We start from the raw sequence: 23535 nt of genomic DNA, 5'->3' as shown, positions 1-23535 counted from the left end.
TGAAAAGATTTAAATGTGAAAAAAGAAACCATAAAATGCTAGAATAAAATATAAAATAACTTTAAAAAATAACTGTAGTAGGGGAGCTTTCTAGGCGTGACACAAAACTCAGAAACCACAATAGAAAAGATTGATATATTTGACTCTACAAAAAAGAGTTCTGATGGAAAAATACCATAAACGGTGAAAAATACAAATGACAATCTGGGGAAAAATATATTTGCACCACAGTGATGAATGGCTAAGTAGTACATACAACTCCTATAAAATATACCACAGACCTACAATACAAGAGATAGACAGACGAGGGAAGGCCTGCTGGCTTATATGCGTCTCTGTGTGGAGTGGAGAGCAGAGCGCCCCAGGGATGAATCAGGAAAAGGGGCCCCCATGCGGTGTGTATGGCTAGGTGCGCACCGTGCAGCAGGATTTCAGCTTTCACTCCGTGAACTGCACATCCAAACTTAGCAGCCTCGAACAAAGGACTTGACCGAATGGCTCATGAGGAAAAAACTGCAAATTATATTTAAACATATGAAAATATGCTCAACACCACCATGCACTATATGCAAAAATGATCTCAAGATGGATTATAAACCTAAATGGTAAAACCAAAACTCTAAAACTTCTAGAAGAACACATAGAGAAAATCTTTGTGAATCTGAGTAAGGAAAAGATTCCTTAGATAAAACGCCAAAAACATGTTCCATAAAAAAAAGATAAATTGGGCTTCAGCACAATTAAGAACTTTTGCTCCTCAAAAGCCACAGTTAAGAGAATGAGCAGACAAGGCACAGAAGCAGAGAAAATATTTGCAAATCATATAGCCAATAAAAGACTTGCACCAGCGTGTAGAAAGAACTCTCAAAACTTAATAAGAAGAAAAGAACCCCAATTTTAAGAGTGGGAACAATATTTGAATAGACACTACACCAAAATGAAATAAGCACGTGAAAAGACCTTCAACATCATTACTCATTAGGAAAATGAAAATTAAAACCCAATGGGGGCTGGCCTGGTGGCGCAGTGGTTAAGTGCACACGTTCCACTTCAGTGGCCCGGGTTTTGCCGGTTTGGATCCCGGGTGCAGACATGGCACCACTTGGCAAGCCATGCTGTGGTAGGCACCCCACATATAAAGTAGAGGAAGATGGGCACAGATGTTAGCTCAGGGCCAGTCTTCCTCAGCAAAAAGAGGAGGATTGGCAGCAGATGTTAGCTCAGGGCTAATCTTCCTCAAAAAAAAAAAAAAAAACCAAAAAAACCCCACAATGAATTACCATTACACATCTATTAAAATGTCTAAAATTAAAAAGACTGACTATACCAAATATTGGTGAGAATGTGGAGCAACTGGAATGCTCACACACTGCTGATAGGGCTGTAAAACGGTACAACCACTTTGGAAAACAATGGGACATACACCTATCATCTGATCCAGCCATTCTACTTCTGGATATTTACTAAGAGAAATAGAAACTTATGTCCATACAAAGACTTGTACGTGAATGTTTTATTTGTGATAGTTACAAACCTAAATGTCTAGCGACACAAGATTGGATAAACAAATTGTGGTGTATCCACACAACGTGATACTAAATGATAAACAGGAATGAACAATTGATAGACAAGGACATGGATGAATCTGAAAATAATTATGCTGAGTGAAAGAAGTCAGATTAAAAAAAAGACTGCATACTGTATCATCTCTTTTATATAAGATACAAGAAAACAAAAACTAATCTATAGTAACACAAAGCAGATCAGTGGTTGCACAGGTATGAGAAGGGAGGAAGGGGGGTGGGAGGGAGGAATTGGAAAGGGACACAAGGAAACATTTGAAGGTGATGGATATGTTCATCATCTTGGTTGTGGTGTGGTTATACAGGAGTATATAGGTCAAAATTGATCAAATTTACACTTTAAATATGTGCAGCTTATTGTACATCATTTATACTCCAACAAAGTGTTTTTAAAAACTATAATGAAATATGGCTCACCCATCAGATAGGCAAATATATTTTTAAGTACAGATATAAATGTATATATATAACTGTTTGTGAGAAGTTTGTGAAGAAAAAGACACTCATGTTGGTGGGAGTATAAATGGGTACAAGCTCAATGGAGGGCTAACTGACAATATCTAAATATTGGAATTTAAAATATAGATATACTTGCATATGTGTAAAATGAGGAACGTGTCAGGATATTTGTAGTAGCAAGACAGGAAACAGCCTGAATATCCATCAATAGGAGATTGATTAAATACATTCGGGTACAGCTAAACAGTGGAGTATTATTGTTTTTATTGGGATAATCCTATCTCTTTTAATGTGGAACACTCAAGTATTTTGAGAAAAAAAGGTATTTTAAGAAAAAAGGTATTTTAAGGAAAAAATCAAGGCACAGAATACTTGTTTTGTATATAATCATTGGTGTTATTTGACAATATATATTTTTTCGATATATATGGTTTCAATATACGGTTATATACTTAGGATATCTCTGGAAGGGTAGTAAAAATAGTCACCCTTGGGGTGGGCAAAACGGGGCTGGGGGTAGAGGAGAGAAGGGAGGGAGGGAGTTTATTTCCCACTGCATACACTTTTGAATTTGGCACCATGTGCATACGTTACCTATTCAGTTAAATCAACCAATCTCTATTATTTCTATATGAATATTCTCTTTACATCAATTTCCGGCATCAGATAGTGGGCGTGATTTTAATCGCAGACTGCCGCATTATTTTTTCTCAGGTAGAAACACTGACATCTTGTGGACTTTTGAGGTAATGCTGCTAAATATTATACCAATTTTCACTGTTCCGTTCCACTCCACTCCTTTCCTCTCAACAAATATTTATTGAATGCTTACCTGTGCCTTTTCCCAACCCTTTAAAGCCAACAATGTTTCAATGATATTCAACCTCCTTTACTGAACAGCATACATTACACTTAGGAGTACTGCTCTGACCTGTTGATCAGGTGACTCAGAAGGAAGAGTGTCTGGAACTCTGGCATTCCGTGGTTTCTCTTGGTACTTCTGTGCCTGGTAATAACTGTGAATAACTATGCAGCAAGCATCACCTGGCAAGGTCAAGGCAACAAAGCTGAGACCCTTGAGGGATGGAGGTCTGAGTGATCCTACCAAGCAGGCAAACTAGACGGGGCGAAGCGCTAGAATGAGGGGCGGATAGAGGAGAAAGACAGTATCAATTACCATCTTGGGACAAGTTGCAACCAGTGGGTTGTAGCTTGTTTCAGTAATCCTTCTATAGTAAATCTTTTGTAGAGGTTCCGGCTGGCTACCATCTTTAACAAAATGGATTTAATGTGGGATACAAGGGGATCTCAGTGGTGCAAGGAGCAACTGCACCAGAGCCTGGGATGTCAGGTACCTCATCTCCTTAGCTTCCCTCTGATTTTAGCTGTTGCTGTGACTGACAGTTCTTTGTGACTGCAAACGCATCTTGTGCTGACAGCATTCCCCCTCAAGCAGGAGTCTGCTTGTATCACCACTTGATATTCCATTTGTTGATATTGAATCTCTACCAGAATCCAGTGGCAAGTTAAGATTTGTTTCTCAAATGGGGGATAGCCAGCAGAAAAGGGCATAGTTTTACTTCAAACCCCTATGGGCCTGCACCGTGATTCTCCTATTGGAGTTTTTGGCAGAGGCTCCCGAACAATTTCTCTTTTGCTACAGACACTTCTCATACCATTGGATCTGCTGGGTCTCAGGATCTAAGTGGCAGGGCAGCTTGAGCAACTTAAACTTGCTGCGGAGCCTTGTCTGGCTCTGGGCCCCACTCGAAACTGGTAGCCTTGAGTATTAATTGGTAAATGGGGTGGAGAAACATGCTCCAAGATAGTATATGTTGCTTCCAAAATCCAAACAGGCCTACCAAGCTTTGTGTCCCTTTATTCATAGTGGTCAATGTGAAGCAATCTGTCTCTCATTTTAAAAGCTATATTTCAACACGCCCCAGGCAGTGAGACCCCCTAGAAACTTCATCTATGTGTCAAGTCCTTGAATATTCACAATTCTCCCATCTTCTGGAATGCATATGTTCTACCAAAGTATCTGGATGCTTGCTACTTCCTGCTCAGCAGCTCCAATTAGCATAATGTCATCAATGTAATGGACTAGCATGATGCTCTGTGGGCTATCAAGACGATCGAGGCCCCTCTGGCTGTGTTATGCCAGAAAGCAGGAGGTTGCCATAGCTCTGGGGAAAAATAGTAAAGTCATAACAGCTGTCATGCCACACAAAGGCAGATTGCTTTTGGGCTGAAAAAACATTTTCCAGTTGCCAGGGGTTCTATTGATTTGCTCCAGTAAAGACGCCGCATCCAGGTTGCAATTATAATTGGATTCACTACCTGATTACGTTTATGATAATCCATAGTCATTCTTAAAAATCCATCAAGCTTTTGTATCTACCAAAAGGACAAATTAAATGGGATTGTGGTAGGAATAACTACTCTGCATCTTTCAAGCTTTTTTGGTGGTGCTAATCTTTGCAATTCCCTCAGGAATGAGTTACTATCGTGATGCCGAAGGGGAAGATGGTCTCATCTCCTCAATAGCTAGCACACATAGGTCTAAGCAACTACAAAGTGGTAGAAGTACAATCGTCCCTATCACCATTACTCCCAATGACTCACTTGTAGAATTCATGTTTCCTGTTCCATAATTTGGGGCCCTGACAAGTTCCTATTCCTCTGTGTGTGTGTGTGTGTGTGTGTGCGCGTGCGCGTGCGTGTGCATGCACGCTCTTCCGCCAGGGGACTGGAGGATGTGGCCATGGTTTGGCTACTCTGGGCTCCTCATGCCGGTGGGCCAGCAGACAATGATGTTTCTACACTGGCAGGCTAGTTGATCCTGATCCGCATGAATAGCAAGGGTTGCTATTTCATAATGGATAAAGAAAGAGTGTGTCTGGAATTCAGGGGATTCACTGGGTTATCTCTCGGTGCTTCTCTGCCCAGTGATAACTCTGAATGGGTAACTGCAGCAACCATGCCCTGACAAAAGCATGGCCAGGGGGCTGAAGGTCTGAATCACCCCACCAGGCAAGTAACCTAGGTCAGCCAAAGTGCTGTCTGAGGGTGAGAGGAGCCTAGAATGGGTGGGAGAGCAGAGCCATGGTGAATATCAGTTCTGGCCCTGGGACCAGCTGTAATAAAGGGATATAACTTGGTTTTATAGCCCTTTATAAGGAGGTGAAACTGGTCACTGGCTTGAAGAATTGGATTTAAACTTCCTCTTTTGGGTAAAAAGTGAGAGCATCATTTTTTCTGACACAAGATCCAGATATAAATGGTTATAAACAGATTTAAATGGTACAATGGATGTATGTACAAGATCCAGTTTATTTCACTCCAGATATGCTCAGCCTGCCTGGCCCTCTCCTCTCTCTGGGACCTAAGCCACTTGCCCTATTTTCTGCCTAGAGTGGCCCCAGGGATGGCTTATTTCATTCCAATGGTCATAGCCCTGGCCACTGTATCTCCCAGCTGTGGTAGCCTCAGCTTCCCATTGGGGTTCAGGACCAAGCATCAGCACAAATTCTATCAAATCACTGCCATAGGAGCCACCGCAGCTCCAGCACTATGTCTGACCTGACCGGACCCTTGGGGGCTCTGGCTTCCCCAGTGACTTGCCAGAGTGGTCAAGTATACAACATGAAGGTCATACGGAATTAGTGTTCCATAGGGAGGATTTGGGTCCATGAGAGACAGAACATGGGAAGGCACCCACAGATAAATGGCTTCCTTTCCCTTCCCCAGTGGATTGTTTTTAGCTGCGGTGGTTCCACGTGGCTTCTCTGGAGGTGTCCTGTGAGCAACTCCATTGAGCATTCTTATGAAGATGGTGACAGCTCAGTAAAGCACCGCCACATAGGTGTTCTCCCGACTTTCCTGTGTGATTACTCCTTTTTTCCTCACTCCTGCTTCTTTCCCAGTAAAGCTTCAGCACATATGCTCTGCCTCAGGCTGGCTCTGTGTTCTAGGAAATCTGGTTTAGGAAAGAGGTGTGGTCAGAGAATGGAATATCTGAAATTGAAATTGTAGTGGGATTGAGGTTATTGTAACAACAAGGTCTACAGTATAACCATGGGAGGGAATGGCTTAGATGGAAAGGACGACAAGTTCACGGAGAAGAGAATATCAAAGAATCTGGAGTCCAGGCACTGGAATAGCCAGCAATGTGGATATGGAAATCCCCAAGAGTGATGTTGGAGTGTTGGAGAGAGTGATCCACGAGCTAAAATCTTCAAAGCATGAGGGATGGGATGGAAATGCCTGCATACAGAAGAGCTGTGGATGGTACAGTCTCTTCACATTGTGGAAGAAAGGGCATTTAGGATTAGCAATGAGGAACAAGGAGAACATGTAACACCTCCAGGCCCAGTGATACAAGGGCTGTAGGAGAGCAAGCAACTACCTCGTGAGAAGATTGCAAAGAAAGTAGTAGCCTTAGACAAGAATGACTTTTCAGAGCAAGAAGATGAAGAGAATAGTCACGAAAGAAAGTGAAGATGCAGAATATTCTACTGATGAATGACCTTGAGCTCCAGAACACAGTGGAAAGCTCTCAGGAGATAAGGAATTATGGCAGATGGGGTCAGAAAAGGCGATGTACAAGCTGAATGGGGATTAGAGCTGGGGAACGTGGATGACTTGAGTGGCCACCTGCACAGGGCTAAAGGGGCTAGTGAGATTCATCCTGGTGGGCCCAAGGCACAGAGTGATGGAGCAGCTGCAGGGGTTCAGGAGAAGGAGTGTGAGCTCTTGCTCAGAGTATGCATGTCTGGGGGAACCACCTGGCCCTGCTGAAGGAGGTGGGGGTGCCGAAGGAGGTGTGGGGTCCTGCAGGTGTGGAGGGTGGATCCCACCCAGCTCTTCTCTCCTGCCCTCTGTGGACAGGGAGGCCTCTAAGACAGCGGAAGTGTCCTCTTAGTTGAGTGGGCACACTAGCCCACGCCAGCCACAGTGATATAAACACTGGATGTTCTCTGAGATCTTGCAGGGGCGATGTTAGGCCAACCTGTCTGTTTCTTCCGCTGTCCCTTGATTCTGTGTTCTGGCAGGTGACTGTTTTTCTTTGCTTGCACCTGGCATATGTCTACTTCTTTCTAAGACACCATTTAACTTAGACAAACCTTCATATCCTTTTACCTTTCATTCCTTCCCCTATTTTACATAACTCTCTGATTCTTTATCTTCTTATGAAAGGGAGTCTATTTTTAACTTCTTGACATTTCTCTCATAACATACTGTCTCTTTTTCTGTTACTTTGACTCCTTCTTTTACCTTAACTGACTTTGTCCTTTTTTGAGCTTGTTCAGCCTGACACAGCTAGTGCAGACTGTTTCCCCTCCTTCTCTTGGCCAACTTTTCAGAAGGACTTAGTGATCTCTGTACACAATAACCTGAATTTACTGACTTTGTGCATTTTATTTCTATTAATTAACCTTGATAACTTCCCTTCTTCTAATACAGTAGATTTCCTCTCTGCTCAATAATGCCCACCTAGTATTTCTCCAGCTTTTACTTACATTTTTCCATCTACCACAGCGCTTCCCTCAGCTTCTACAAAATTACCTTCACTTTCTACAAATATCCTCCCACCTTCTACAAGCATTCTCTCACCTTTTATAACTATTTCCCATTTTGACTTGTGTCTTTCTAAGATTTTTTCTCCCTAAGCCTACTCCTATAGCTTATATTCTGGAATTTGACCAAAATACCACTGCATGACTCACATAGTTTGGGCTGATCAATATAAAACTTTAAATCAATAACATTGCAAACTAGTGTGCACATTGCCACCACCTTTTAGTCTCCTTTGTGAAATGTTCCCTCTAACTACTTAGGATTATCATGAGCTCACAGTTCCTTTAACAGACTCGACTAGTGCTGATTCACTGGGGTCATTGTTGCCCTCTCGGAGTTCGTGTGGTCAATCTTCGGCCACTCACAGCCCTGTTTTTAGGCTGGCCTTTCTGACCTTGTCAGTTCTGCCCAGGGATCTCTGAATGCAACCTTACCTTCTTAACTGAAGACAGGATGCTCCAGCTCACTTTGGAATGTTTCTCACTTCAAGAGATGGAATCAGTTTTTTCCCCAGAATCTTAGCTCTTCTTCTAGGAGAAAAGTATTAGGGTCAAAATCTGGGAACTAAGGATGCACGTTACCTGATCCACTCCTCAGCCAGAGGAAGGCAGGTTGGTGCTAGAGTTTTCTCAGCCCACTTTGATGCCACAGAAAGAGTTTTCTCTTCCTTTTGAATTTTACCTCCCTTTTTTTGGTAAGGAGTTATTAGTATATCATCTACTTTTACCAAGGTTCCTGTCACTTTTCTCTAATGTGAGATATTACTAATCAACTTCCTCCCTTTTTCCAGCTGATAATTCTTCCATTTTCCCACCAACATTAATGTACAAAATGGTCAAACAAAATCACATGATTTAATTACAATGGTGTCACTCCAGTTTACAAGTCTCCATTTTATTTTTTCCCTTAACCCTCAGCTGAGGCATCCTTGGGCTCCAAAGTGTGCATGTCCAGACGACCTGACTCATGAGCATCGTTGCATACCAATCACGCAAAAAGAAGAGAAATCCCAGCCTTCCTGTCCAACTTTCACCTCACAGAGAGTACCAAGCGCTTCATAAAGGAGGAATGGAAACAGATACTATTTCTCAAGCTTTCATTTAAACGTCTCCTCAGTTTCCTCCATCTGAACCTTACGATTTAAATCTATTTTCTTCACTTTTATATTTTCCCTTTTCCTTGGTGCTTAAAAAAATTCTTTTTGGTCACTGGGAGTTTTAGAGCTGATCTCCATTTTCTCATAGGTCCTAGGCTCTATCTTTTACGTCCCTTCCTAATCTTCCCAATAGGCTTATAGCATTGTTTTTAGTTCCTTTATTTATTACATTTGTAACTAACGGGCATATTTACTTCTTAAACTCTAAGATGTTTCAGCACCTATAGACTGTGTCGCTTGACCCCAACTTTTAAAGAAGGTGGTGCCCTTGCTCTTCATTTACCTTTGCTTTCACTTTCCATCTCCATTTCTATCACCTTTACTTTTATCTTTATATTGTCAAGGTTAAAAGTATTTACATTATCTTCTTTTGCCACAATACATTCTGTTCAATCACAAAGTTGAAAGTCAATAAGCAAACGTACGAAGTCTATATCAGGGGAGCGTATTTCTGTTGTAACAAGGGAAAACTCAACCCGAACTCATTTACACAAAAAGTGGGTTTATAGGCTCACACAATAGAAAAGTCCCAGAACTGGGCTGGCTACAGGTGTGGCTTGAAGCAGGAGGTCGTAAAATGTCATCAGGACATGGATCGTCTCCATCTTTTGGCTCTGCTTCCCACTGTGGTTGGTTTCATCCTCAGAGAGGCTCTCTCCTCCCTGTGGTTTTGATAGGGCTGCTAACAGCTTCTGGGGCTACCTCATTCCAGGCTTACGTCCAGCAGGAAAAAGTGAAAATCTTTGCCTCAATATTTCCAGCTAAAGTCTTAAGATTCCTTGTGACTGGACATCTTAGGGCACGTGTTGCCTCTTAACCAATAATGTCACTAGCGAGTGCTAGGTATTGGTTAGCTTAAACCTAATTTGTGTGTTCCATGCTTAGACTTGAGGGCAGAGCCCTACCCAGATCAAATGGCTCATTGGAGAAGGGGCTTGAGCTAATTGGGGAATAAATATCATGTAGTGCTTTCTTTCCTTGTAATTTTCCTGTCTCTCCCTCAGCCACCAAATTTCCTTACTCTGAAGCAAAGCCCTTCTCCCCTCCCCTCATGAATATCAATTCTTGTAAACAGACGCCTAGGAGAGAATTTCAGGCCTCACATCCCTAAATTCTGAGTAGGCTTTGCTGAGAGACAGCCAGCTCCTGAGACCCTCCTGGAAAGCATACCAAGAAGAGAAGAGAACTGTAGGACAGATTCATCAGGGAACCATTTGGAAGCATTTTTTTTAGAAATAGAAGAGAACGGTTTTCTAGAAATAAACATGGCTTTCATCACCTCCTTAAGCTTCTCCAAATTCTCAAGGATATCAAATCTCTTAAGTCCGTATCTTCTCCAGCTCCATCCTGCTGGAGTCCCCCGTCCTCCTGCTCGAATCTATTCTAGTTGGGGTTCTCATCCTGGGACCTCCCCTCATTATCTTCCTGGCTTGAACTGCAAGTCTTTATCTTGGATGGTTTACTCACTTATTTAAGAACATTCTCAGTAAGTTCCTTATGGGGGATATGTTGGAGATAAAAGTTCTGATTCCTTGTTTGTCTGAAAATGCTTCTAGTCTACCCTCGCACTCGATAGAAAATTTGGCAGGATACACAATTAAAGATTGAAAACATTTTCCCTCGGAACTCTAAAGGCATTCGTATTACACTGTCTTCCAGCACCTGGACTGTGGACAGGCAGTCCCATGTGAGTCTAATTTTCAACTCTACTTTAGAAGTCTTTTTGTCTTCCATCTTTGAAATCTTTTAGAATCTTCTATTTCTTCATGGAGTTCTGAAATTTCACAATGATTTATCAAAATGTGACTCTTTTTTCATTCACATGCTTGGAATTTGTCTGATGATTTGTGTCCTTTAGCTGTGGTTAATTCCCCTCTATTATCTCTGATAATTTCCCACCCTCTGTTTTATCCGATTGGAATTTCTGTTATTCTAATGTTGCTAATCTTTTTTCTTGTATTTTCTGTCTCTTTATCTTACACTGGTTTATTGAATTGTTTATTTTATCAGTTATATATTTGGTTCCCAGGAGCTCATGCTCGCTTCTTGGTTGTCCTTTTTCATAGCCTCTTGTTCCTGTTTTATCTTGGCTACTGTATTTCATCTTGCAGCCTTTCAAACATCTGGTAATAGTTGGTTGTTTATTTTTAAGAGTGAGCCATAAAGACTGGACTGGGACTGTGAACATGTGCTTGGCTTGTTTATTGGAGGGCTTTGTTCTAGATGGATCTGGTAACCAGCTGGCCAGAGTGCAGACATTAGAGATGCATGATCTAAATAGTTGCTTGAGAGGCAGATGCTTGCTTGCTGGGGTATCTGTGTGGGGGTGGAGTGGGAGAGGATATAAGAAGGGTATGGTGTTCTCTCTATAGAACTTCAATTTATTTACCAGTTTTCGTGTGTAAATCTTCTTTGCTCCTGTGGCTGTTCCTGGTGTTTCTGAGTCTTACAGTTCTCTTGGGGTCTGACTCTACTCACCTTAGTCCTCCACCCCTTTCGCACATTCCAGGCTGCAGCTTCCTGCACCCCGCTTCATCAGTAACCACTTCTCCGCCCCTTCCTTTTTCTTAGAAATGTGTTGAAATTTCTTGTACACTGACATCCCACTCTTGTATTCTCTTTGTTGTGAGTTTATATCTTTTTTTTTTTCTATCACATAATGGGCTCTTAGGTGGAAAAAGACATAAATCGTGTTTTCTATCTTGACTCAGAAGTCAATAGATTATTCTATTGTGTGCAAAGACTAAAAGAAAAAAATATAAAAGGACTCCAACCATTCAGTACCAGCTGGCTTCTTAGAAGAAAACCCTGGGCATGCTTTGCTCCAAGATGGATGTGACTCACCATGGACATGCTGATAGCGGCTGCTCTGGGCTGCAGCTCAGCTCTGCAGGTCTCCACTTTCCCTGTCCTGGGGAAACCCATAGAAAATGGTTAAGATGAAAGGATCTTCCTAATGGGATGGATGCAACATAAATCACATTGGCCCAAGAATGTTATCCATGCCCAGATGTTTTACTGAACCCTCTCTATTCCACTCCATGCCACTCTTCCATCCCACCCCCACCGCGCCTGAGCATTTCAGTTGAATCTACCTCTCACTGGGCTCTCTTTCCCAAAGCTTTCCCATCAGAAGAGGTGAACTTATCATTCATTGGCTTATTTCTCTTAAGATTTAGTTATGGTCTGATACTCATTTGTCTCAATGATTTAATTTTGCTTAGGGGCACATGTTTAATAACTTAGAATATACTTCTGACTGTATCATATTGATCAATACAAAATGGCTTTTCCCCCTTGATACATTCTGAGCCAAAACATACTCATTATTTAGATCCTGGGCCTTGTCTCTATATCAAGAAAGAGAAAGAAAACATTCCTATATGTAGGATGAAACTGGCTTCGCCTTTTTAAATGCTAACCCACAAGTTTAGATGGCCACAAACAGAACTTTATGAAATATTCTTACTCTAAATAAAGTGGATATTTGCCACAGAGAGCTCCTGTTGTTTACTGCCGTTACTTGTCACATTGTGGGTGCTTGATCCATGTTTGCTGGATCGATGAGTATTGGGTTAGAACTCTTTAAATATCTTTTGCTCAGGTCAGGATTCGTTCTAGAGACTAGAAGAACACTCATTATGCAGGTAGCAGTAAGTACTGTAAGCTGTAGGGAGATGGGGGGTCTAAGAGGCTGAAAAATAGAGGAAAGCTGTTGTTGAATGTTTGGGAAAGGGGAAGGAGTCATCGTTAGAGTTTACCCACCTTTCAGTTCTATCTGGAGCTGACTCTGCTTCTGAATTCATTTAAAAGGTCATTGCACAGGATGTTTATAGAACATTATTTTTAATAGTGGAAAATCAGAAATAGAATGAATGTCTAACACTAGAAAAACAGTCACTGGATAGAATAATAATGTTGTCTTTTTAAAAATAGACTTTATTTTTTAGAACAGTTTTAGATTTACAGAAGAATTGAGAAGACAGTAGAGAGAGTCCCCACATACCCCACACCCGGTTTCCTATATTATTGATATCTTACATCAGTATGGTACATTTGTTACAATTAATGAATCAATTATTATTAACCAGAGTCTATACTTTATTCAGATTTCCTTAGGTTTTTGCCTGATGTCCTTTTCTGTTCCAAAATCCCATCCAGAATACCACATTACATTCAGCTGTCGTGTCACCTTAAGCTCCGTTTGACTGCGGCAGTAGTTATCATGTATTTTCTTAAAACGATGAATATATTAAAAAAAGAATGTATTTATATGTGGGTATAAAGACTAAAAAGAAACACAGGAAAAAAAATACTGTGTTGAGGTGCTAAGGTTATGGTTGAAATTGACATATTTACATTATTGTCTTTTTTTTGATCTGGTTCTAGTGTTGACTGAATGATAAATTCTGAACTCTTGACCTTGACCTCTATTCATCTAATTTTTATACCGTTTTTGACTCACAGATACGCAGCCTACAGATGTTGGCTCCAAGACAGCTGACAGGGACTCTCAAGCAGGCCTCAGCTGAGGTTAGGCGCTCTGAACTGTGAGTAGAATATTTCCTCTGAACTTTTTATCTCTTCCTCCCACCATCATTTTGAGACTGCAGTAAAGTAGGTGCTTGGTGCCTCAAGTTTAGAAAAGAAAGCTTCTTCTCAATTTCTGAGCTTAGAAGTTCGATTCTTTGATAGGCTGAGAGGAGAGATTCCTTCATGTAGTTGGGGAATAAACACAATGTAGTTCTTTATTTCTTTATTTTTGTTTTTTCTCTCCCCCAGGCACCTACCGTTTTCCCCTCCTTCGGCAACAAAGCACTACCCTACCCGCCACGTACAGCTAATTCACGTACCTCACACGCCTGGGCTCTGCTGACACTATCCTGGGATACTCTGCCGCCCAGAAGAATGGAAAGGATGCAGAGAAGAGGGGAGAACGGAGCAACTTTTTAGAATTTAAATGGTTTTGAGGCCATTTTGTAGAAGTAGAAGGCCTTAGAGGCAGAGAGTGGTCAGATGCTCATCAACTTCTTTCCTCTTCTTCCTGGAAGACATCTGGAGTACATGTCCCGACCTCCCTGGCAGGTGGCTTTGGCTATATGACTGAGGTCTAGCTGACGGAATTTAGGCAGAAGTGATATATGCCACTTCTTCAAGGTGTGGCCCATCAATCTTCTCAAGTGAGGAATGTTGGTGAAAAAGAAACAATCATGTTTATCCAGCCCATCTCTTAGCTGCTCAGCATACGTGCCTGTCTTCTCATATAGACAATCCCAAATGCCCCCATGAGCATAATCCACATACCACCTCAAACTCACTAGTGGGTGATGATCCAGTCACATGGAACTTCTGCATCCAGCTCCCAGTCCGGAATCTCTGGGTACAACCTGCATCAGGTCTGGAGATTGTCTCCCATGATCCAACAACTCCTGGACTAAGTAAGGAAGGCCCCCACCGCCCCCCAGCAGTTCCAAGACTTTTAAGTCTGTCACTAGCAACACTTCATTTCTGCTATCAATTTCTGTATCATCAGTCCTCTTGGGCGACAGAAATCCAAGATGTTTGGCAAAGTGAGATAATCCTGAGGCCAAAAGAGAATTAAGTTGGTCTCTGTGGGTGGTGGCATCTACAGCATTTAAATTTGGGATCTGTGAGGCAGCGATAGTCCGCCACACAGTCTGAGAAATACAGAAAGCTAGACTGCTGAGAGAAATGAGTGGCGAGGTCTTGCAGAGTTTATACTTACAGCTTTCAAATTCCCTCCTGAGGTCTGACTGCACTTCCCCCTTGGGTCCTGTGAGACACATCCGCATTTTTATAATAATTTACACCCTCCCTTCCATTTCCTAGTTCTTTTACAGCTTAATTAGTTTGAATTGGTTTTCATAAATTGTAATTAAAGAATCCTAACTAATGTGATGAAGCCAGGTTTAGAAACACAAAAGGAAGGAGGCATCTGGTAACGATGAGAAGGTTTTATCGACTTCTTTGACTCAAAAGAATGGATTCCGAACTCAGATATTCTAAACTCTTTAATGATTTCCAGTTTTCTCTCTATCTGGAAGTGATAATCACCTTGTAGAAATTCCCCTACGGAGAGTTATATAGGAATAATATCTTTAATTGATTGACATTTCAGTGCGTTTAGAGATCCTTGCTAGAAGGAAAATCTTTGTTAACCCCTGAATCAGAGTTTTAGGTTAACAATCCTCACCATTATTCATTCATAACACCCTCATTCTTGTCTCAAAAGGCCACGCTTCTGAATATTAGTTTGGTAGCGCATATAGAATGTATTGATAGGGTGGAAGCTGGACAGAAAGAAACAAATTAGGAAGCAATTGCTACAGTGAAAGGGAAAAATTTTTTCCCAGATCATGACAAAGAAAAAGAGGGAATGAGTTTGGGAGATATGCAGCAATAAATTGACAGAATTTAACAACTGAGGAGGTGTGAGGCCTGAAGGAGAGGTCTGAGCCAATGAGCACACAGCCTCCGTCTGCGCATTTCCACTGTGTTACTGTATCATTGATATTGAGCTACATCACTTTTCACTCTTCATACTGGCAAAAATTAGAAAGCTCATTATTGCTCAGTGTTGTTGGGGATATAGGAGTATAAGGACTCTCATACAGTACCAGTGGCAGAACAGACTGGTGCAACCATTCTGGACCCCAGCCTGGCAGTACTAAGTAAAATTAAGATTACATGTGCCTTATTACCCAATTATTTTCCTCCTGAGCCTGCATCCAAGGGATATTCTCACACTTGTCCAAAGAGACATGTGCAAGAGTGCTCGTTGCATGTTTTTTCTTTAAGAAGTGGTGAATTGGAAGCAATCTATTCACCCGTCAATGAGGGATTGAATAGGTAAAATGTGGGGGATGCACCTAATGGAAGAGTTTGTATCAGTTAGAAGCAACAAACTCAATCCGGCACCATGGCTAGGTCTTAGAACCACAGTACTTCATAAAAAAGAAATAGTGAGCCATAGTACAAAGCCATTTACATAAATTTAAAATACATGTATAGGGGCCAACCCCGTGGCTGAGTGGTTAAGTTTGCACACTCCACCTTGGTGACCCAGGGTTCGCCGGTTTGAATCCTGGGTGTGGACCTACACATGGCTCATCAAGCTATGCTGTGGTGGCATCCCACATAGAAGAGCAAGAATGACCTACAACTAGTATGTACAGCTGTGTACTAAGGCTTTGAGGAGAAGCAAAAAAAAAAAAGAGAGAAACATCGGCAACAGATGTTAACTCAGGGCCAATCTTCCTCACCCCCAAAAAAATACTGTATATAACATAATACATTTTGCAAGAAACATACAAATAAAAGGATGCACACCAACTAAATTAGAGTGGTTGCCTATTTGAAGAGAAGAATGGGAGTGAGGAATGGGGAAAAAAAGGATTAAATAAGTAAATAAAAGAAGAAGAATCTTCGAGTGCACCAATGATGACAGAACACCACGAACTAAGGAGTATGAGGGACTCAACCCTCTGACCTATGGTGAAAAAAGACTTCCATAAAGGAGGTAAATATCTCATGGATATCACTGAGACTTGAGGAACCCCTCAAGTGGCACTCCTCCTTGGAAGGCATGCTTTGATAAGAAGAAACACATGTGGCAGAAAGGAAGGCAGAGAAGCCTTGCATATCAAGATGTGCTTGACCATGTGAATGTCCAGGAAGCTCAGGTGATGAGCACGATAAGAGTTATTAGGTCAAGATAGAGGAGAGAGGCAGAGAGCATCGTGGGAATAGGATTCAAATTTCCTGACTGAATGAAGGGAATGGATAACACATCCTTGAAATATACCAAAATGGACATATTCATTGGCAAAACCAATTTAAGCTGAGAGGTATTGGAGGTTAAGGAGAGATAGCAATAAGCAAGATGTGGATAATGGAGTGAACCAAAAAATGGCCATCACATTCCTTTTGAAAGTGAAAGCATATTTTTCCTCAAGATTATAAAGGATCAGAGTTCCCAAGGAATTGGGTACCTGCCAGCTCTAACCTGGAGAATTTGTGAAGTCTAGGAATAAGAAACTGGAGTCTAAGGAAAACGGAGTCTTCTTCTAGAAATGAGAATTTAGGGGAAGGTGAGGGAAGAGTTGAGGACTGGCAGGGTGGTAATAGTTGGGAGGGAGTGTGGGAGTGAAGGACTAAATTCTATACTTGGCAAGAAGTATTCCAAGTGGGGAAGTAATATCCCTTTGGAAAGTATAAAATTTAACCATATCACATAATTGTCCCCTGCACCCTGAAGCAGCTCTCCCGGTTACCTGAACCTCAGAGGGTGCCTGTCAACACGGGGAGACCGGGTTCCTCAGGGAAGCTGATGAGCAGGAATAATCCATTCCCACCTTTCTCTCATCTCCCGTTGGAATTTCCCCATGTCAACCACCTCCCTTCTCCTTTAGTCAGATTTTTATTGGAAATAAAAACTGTGCAGTCAAGTCATTAAAATAGATGCTCTTGGTGAGGGGTAATTTATAAGGGAGGTCATGGTTATTAGACTTCCCACGTCCATTTAGGCCTTGACGGAGCATTCTGTTACACTCCTAACGATTAAGTTTGAGTTCAGCTTGATGGGTATGGGTCTGAAACAGAGCACTCAGAGACTTCGAGACGAGAAAATAATTGAGAACAGGAATCCATCTCACTCGTCTTTGTGATTCCCTGAGCCTAGCCTGGTCACTTAGCTCATAGAAAGTACCTACCGCAGCAGTGCCTGCAGGGTCCATGAGGATTGACCCGGAAGTGCTTCACCCCCTCACACATAAGCTCAGGATTCACGCTACCACCAGAGCAGGGCTGAAAGTACAAGTGGGGTCAAGTTGGCTGTGGAGGGGCTGCCAAAACTAGAAACTAGGAAGGCTTTTCCAGCTTTGGGATGTGGAAGATGGCCAATGATTCCTAACTTTCCAATTTGCTATAGATAAATATCTATGAACAAGACGTTTATAGAAATAGTGAAAAACAAGAAACAGATTTGAATGGGTACTGAAATATTCTGTGGCTGTTAAAAGGATGACCGTAAAAAGTGCATGTGCATATTCATGAATGAGGGGAAAGGAAAAAGAAAATACTGACATTAAAATAGTTTCTGTGATAGAGTGAAGAACCTTTAGGTGAAATTTTAATTTATTTTTATAATGTTGCAAATTGTAACTTTAAATGTTCAAGAGAAACAAGAATCCACTGAACTTTTCACATCGTACCTAGTCAGTGGACAGATATGAACTTGAAAACAGCATGTGGGAGCCCACGTTCAGGACTGCTACTCATTTTAGTTCTCACCACAGGCTCTGAACAGTGGGGTGGACGATTTCCTCTCAATTTTTCATCTCCTTTCCCGATATCATTTTGAAGATAAATAAGATGGGTATTTTGCGTAGCAAGTTTAGGCAGGGATCTTGTTCCACTGCCTTGGAAATTAGGTGGAGAATATTTTCTAGGCCCCCAGGGAGAAGTATCCAGGGACAGTCGCAACCCAGGCAAAATATCACTTTCAATTTCCTGTTTTCCTCTGTCTCTTCTTGAAACTGGTTCCGGACCACCTACTTTCTCCTTTCCTTTAGTGTCAAAACACATCAATTAATACAAATAGATGCTTGGGGAGCTGCTGCCAAGTGTGCACACACTCAATATCTGATCAAGCTCCGCTGGAAAACTCTACTACGCATAAGTCCCGGATAGCTCTAGAGGAAAGGAGTGATCCGAGTAAGCAGGGCTGCCATGGTACTGTTGTCCAGTTCGTGCACTGTCTAAAGATGCCTGGCTGAGGAGGTGAGCAAGAGCGGAAGTTCAGTTCCCACTTCAGACCCCGAGCTGTGCGCACTTGTAGGAGCTACTTCAAAAGGAGTACCATTTTCTTCTTACAAAGATGTCCACTTGCCAAAACCGTGGCACTCAGGGACTGTGTCTGCTCAAAAGAGGGCACTTTTGTCTGACTCATCTACATAGAAGGAACCTTCTTCCATTCATCCAAGGCACATACTCTTAGCAGACTCCCTGAGAGTGGGTTAGAGTTACTCAGAGAAATCTTCTTGGGAGAGAAGGATTTCGAGACAATTCTGGAAAAAGAAAAGAAGATGGTTTTTTGGAGAAAAACTGGGAGTGCACAGACTTATTTAGAGCAGGATGAAGTATGGAAGATGCTCTCGGTGCCCTGCCTATATCTCCTTCAGACTACCCTTTCTGTATCTGATGCATCTCTGTACCTGTACCAGGGCTGTTCCAGAACTGCGGAAAGCTGCCCTGCCACCCAAATTTAGTATTCTGGAAGTGCTGGGAAATTGACACTCCCTGGATCAGCCCTCTGCCAGTGACCATTGAGGCCTGATATAAAATACCCAAGTTGGGGCCAGCCCTGTTGCCGAGTGGTTAAGATCGTGCGCTCTGCTTTGGTGGCCCAGGGTTTTGCTGGTTTGGATCCTGGACACGGACATGGCACCACACAGCAGGCAGTGCTGAGGTGGCGTCCCACACAGCACAACCAAAAGGACCTACAACTAGTATATATAACTATGCACTTGGGGGCTTTGGGGAGAAGAAGAAAAAAAAGATAATAAGATAAAATAAAATATGACAGCTCTCCTATTTCTCTGCTGAGATGATTCTGAGGTATAGTTTATACTCTTTTCCAGAATTTTCTTGTGGAATTAAGCTCCAGTTGGCCTCTGTAGCAGTTGGCTTAGTAACATACCCTTTTCTGGCTGCCTTCTTTACCCTATGTCAATTCCCTAACTTGCCTCCAGGTAACCCCTGCACCTCCCAAATAAACTACCTGTGCTGGACTCTTTCCATCAGCTTCTGAGGGAACCAACACGAAGACATCATTTGCTGGGCTGGAGCAGAGACCGGTCTGGAATTGAGAGGAAAATGGATACATGGGTGGGATGGGGGCAGGGGGCAATTTCTTTAAGGACTTAGAGAGCAGACTGAGAGTTTAGACTTGATTTAGGACACTATTCTTGCACTGGGTGGTATATGAGTGTTTTTCTTACAATTTATTATTTTCACATTTGATGTATTAATTCCTAGGTGTCTACAAATCCTGCATTTTCCATTGAGTGCTGGCTAATAAAATCTTGTCTGAAGTCAGAGACTGCAGCCTTCTTATCTGTTAATTGCCTGTAAGAAGAAACTCCAGAGAGAGAAGTGTTATTAAGGTGTAAGATAGAGATGAAATCAGAGCTATGAAGCTGTTCTCGAGACTTTGTTAGAGAATGATGAAGGCTGAGAATGGTCACGAGGCAACAGCTCTCATGAGAGGATTTGTTATTTGTAGCCATCCTGTTCAATATTTTATAGCCTTTTAAAAAATGACTTTATAAGGTTATCTGAAAAGTCTCCTTAAAAAGATTGGGACTTCAAAATTTCATGTGATTTCCTATGGTAAGAAACCTTGAATCTCTAAGTGCTGCATGGTAATTGGTTGTCATGGGAAACGGCATGACTGTAACTGGGGTCTGTATTCCTAAAGGTATATAAATAGCCAACATCCCTTTGTTCTGCAGAAGAGACTTAAAATTCTATATCTGACTCTTCTCACTTAGGTCGAGAATAAAATTAATAAAGTCAGTGACTCTGGCAGACTCTTTGTCCTAAGATGACACACTTGAGAAATTGAAATTAGAAATTTGGCAAGTCTATCATCTTCTCCCTAACTAGCAGGCTTAGAAACTGGATTATTCTTTCTTAGAGGTAGTTCCCCCTGCCACGCAAGTTCAGAAACCTACTATCATCTTTTATATGTGGACTCTTATTAACCAATCTCACAGAGAATGCCATATTAAAAAAATACAGAATACCCAGTTTGTTAATTCACAATGGAACTCTTTCTGCAGAGGGGACCGGATACTCGTATCTTCTGATCAGAGCACTTTTTTGCCTTGTGGGCAGGCTGCCCAAGGAGTCAAATTATAATCAGAAGTTTGTTTGGTGTGCATGAAATCAAAACAAAGGGAGGGGCCGGCCCCGTGGCCGAGTGGTTAATTTTGCGCGTTCTGCTAAGGCAGCCCAGGGTTTCGCTGGTTCGGATCCTGGGCGCGGACATGGCACCACTTGTCAGGCCATGTTGAGGCGGCGTCTCGCGTGCTACAACTAGAAGGACCCAGAACTAGAATGTACAACTATGTACTGGGGGGATTTGGGGAGAAAAAGCAGAAAGAAAAAAACCAAACAAAGGGAATTTGATGGAGTGGTTAATGGCTTCAGACTAAATTAGAACAACACTCTCATCCTGCTCCCAGGACTAGAATATTTGATGGATTTTTTGGTCCAGAGTCTCCTCTCCCATGGATGATGTTTGGATGGACACTGATAGTGTGATCTTTGTGCTTCTCTTTTTTCTATATTCATACCTACCCAATAAATCCCCTTCTGATGGACACCTTCTTTAGATATTTTTAATACATTGAACCAGTCCAGAAAGGCATGGGTTATGTCTTTCTATGGTTTTACCAGTGGGATAACTGGAGATTCTTGAGTACCTGAAAACTGAATGCAGATTTTGTGTCTGTGGACATTTTCTCTAGAGAGGCATCATAGCTTTTATCATACACTCAAAGTGATTTGTCATTGAAACAAGGTTAAGAATCAGAGATGTAAATAAAGTGAAATCTTGCTGACCTGGGTACCCACTTCTCCTTGGAACGATTTTCTGTGTTTCTACTCTGATTTGTTATGTGCTGTTTTAAAGTGCTGACTCTTCTGGGGCACTCTTATTTCCCTTATTTCTATGTTTAAGGGGAAGAAAGGGGTCCTCAATGTGGACATGAAAGATTTGATAGAGAGAAATTGGAGGATATTCTACAAAGAGTGATCAATGTGAGCCAACAGAGAAATGTTCTGTCCAACAGGAGTCTAGATGGGTTTTTTAAGAAAAAAAAAATTGCAGTTTACTTTCTGTTATTTTGAAAGTTCTCAAATTGATTTCTCTCTTTTAGTGGTAGGTCAGAATGAGTAGAGACTGTTGCATTAAAGCTGGAAAAGCTGAAAAGCGTATGTGGGACTGGATTCTAAGTGCATTAGGACCAAAGAGGATGAAATGTAAGTTTGAATAGGCATGAAATCATCGATGGGACTTTACTTATGTGGATTCAGGCTATCGTATTTAACTTGAATGCCCACAAGTGGCTTTAATAGCTTACTTGGCTAATTTATTGAAGCCTGGACTCAGTGGTGGCCTAGAGTCAATGAGATTAAGGTGTCAAAGATCCAGAATCTCGGGGAGATGGGAATCTTGAAGTGGACCTAAATGTGCATTTCCTCAGCCACCCCCATCCATAATCCTAGGAAGGTCCAGAGCTGCTCTGTTTACCACAACACAAGCTATTCACAGGTGATGGAAGCACCCTGAAAAGCAATGCCAAACACCACCTTAGAGCTGAACTTTTTGATTTCAGTGGGAATAACTGGATTCTGGATTGGCAGAGGCCAGGTGGTAGCTCTTAACTTCAGAGTCAAAGTGGGTGAATTACCATAATAGGCCACAGAGACAGAAAGGCTACTGAGAGTTTTGACTCAGACATCTGTGGTGGCAGCTAATTGATCTCAGGAAGGAACAGATGGGCAGTCTACTAAGGTGTGGCTTTAGCTATATAATTGGAAAACAAAAGCTGACTCAAGTTGCCACAGTGGCAATTTACTAATATCCAATTATCAGTTTACAGACCTAAAGCCCCTTGATAAAGGGAAGGCTGGGTCCCTTTAAGGAAGGACCCTGTAATGTGACTGTAAGTGTATATTATAAACTTTCCTCTGAGTCTCTCCTAGAAAGACCTGCAGCCAATTATTAAAATGACTATGCATTGGGAGAGAAAATACTCAAACCTTTTGGAAGCTGTCGATACTGGTTCTTAGTTGATGCCAATTAGTAAAGGTACAAAATGCCACCTTGGTCTACTGATCAGCATGAGGGCTTATAGAAGTCATGTAAAGATGTATAAATAGAGTTTTAGCCTTTGTTCATCTGCACAGTGGGTCCAATGATCCAGTTATTTCCCCAGTTCTTGAATATATAATTAAAATAGATATATTTAGTAATTGGCTAAATCTCCCCATTGGTTACCTGACCCACTGCTTTATTGTCTCTAATTCAACCTACCCATGTAGCTTCTGTGGCTTCATGACCAGGATGGTCTGGAGAAGAGATATGTAGATTCTCCTGGAATGGGCACAGAGTGTGAAGGCAGTCATGTTCCAAAAAATGCCCAACCACAAACATTCACTGTAGATGAGTCATTCAATAATAGTCAGGTGGACAAGATGATTGGTCATGTAGATGTCAGCTGACTTCTTTCCTCAGCCACCCCAGTGTTTGCTTAACGGGCCAGGTACAAAGTGGCATGGTGGCAGAGATGGGAGCTATGCACAAGCTTTAACAATAGGGATTTCCCTCACCAAAGCTAATTTGGCTACCATCACTAGTAAGTGCCAACAGCAGATGCCAACATTGAGTGCCCAAGATGGCACCGTTCCTTAGGGAGACCAGCCAGCCAACTAGTGGTAAATTTATTTCATAGGAACCCTTTCTTCACTGAGGGCAGAAAAGAGTCCTTATGGGAATGAATATTTCCAGATTTTCCTTCCTTGCTCCCAATGCTTCTGCCAGAACCACCATTCAAAGATTTACAAAGATTGTGCTATTTACTACCGTGATGTCCCATACAACATTACTTTTGACCAAGATGCTAATTTTATGGTGAAAGAGCTGTGACAATTGGCTTGTACCATGGA

General features: G+C 41.8%; 2 long non-coding RNA genes across 2 annotated transcripts in view; both read right to left on the bottom strand.

Moving 5' to 3' along the window:
* Positions 1–5893: 5893 nt before the first annotated feature.
* Positions 5894–23535, bottom strand: part of LOC139084181 (uncharacterized) — a 44951-nt gene continuing 27309 nt past the window's right edge. Inside the window, exons 2-4 of the long non-coding RNA XR_011541562.1 lie at positions 11623–11689; positions 8057–8152; positions 5894–6021 (exon numbers count right to left, since the gene is read on the bottom strand). This is a non-coding gene — a long non-coding RNA (uncharacterized lncRNA). The remainder of the gene's footprint in view (positions 6022–8056; positions 8153–11622; positions 11690–23535) is intronic.
* LOC139084182 (uncharacterized) lies at positions 17914–22963 on the bottom strand. Its single transcript, XR_011541563.1, has 3 exons — positions 22904–22963; positions 19580–19657; positions 17914–18866 (listed from the first exon to the last, which is right to left on the bottom strand). It is a non-coding gene; the product is annotated as an uncharacterized lncRNA (long non-coding RNA).

This window comes from Equus przewalskii, chromosome 6 (assembly GCF_037783145.1).
Source record: "Equus przewalskii isolate Varuska chromosome 6, EquPr2, whole genome shotgun sequence".
Taxonomy (NCBI): Eukaryota; Metazoa; Chordata; class Mammalia; order Perissodactyla; family Equidae; genus Equus; species Equus przewalskii.
The sequence above is the reverse complement of the archived record's forward strand: the minus strand, read 5'-3'. Positions and strand labels throughout refer to the sequence as shown.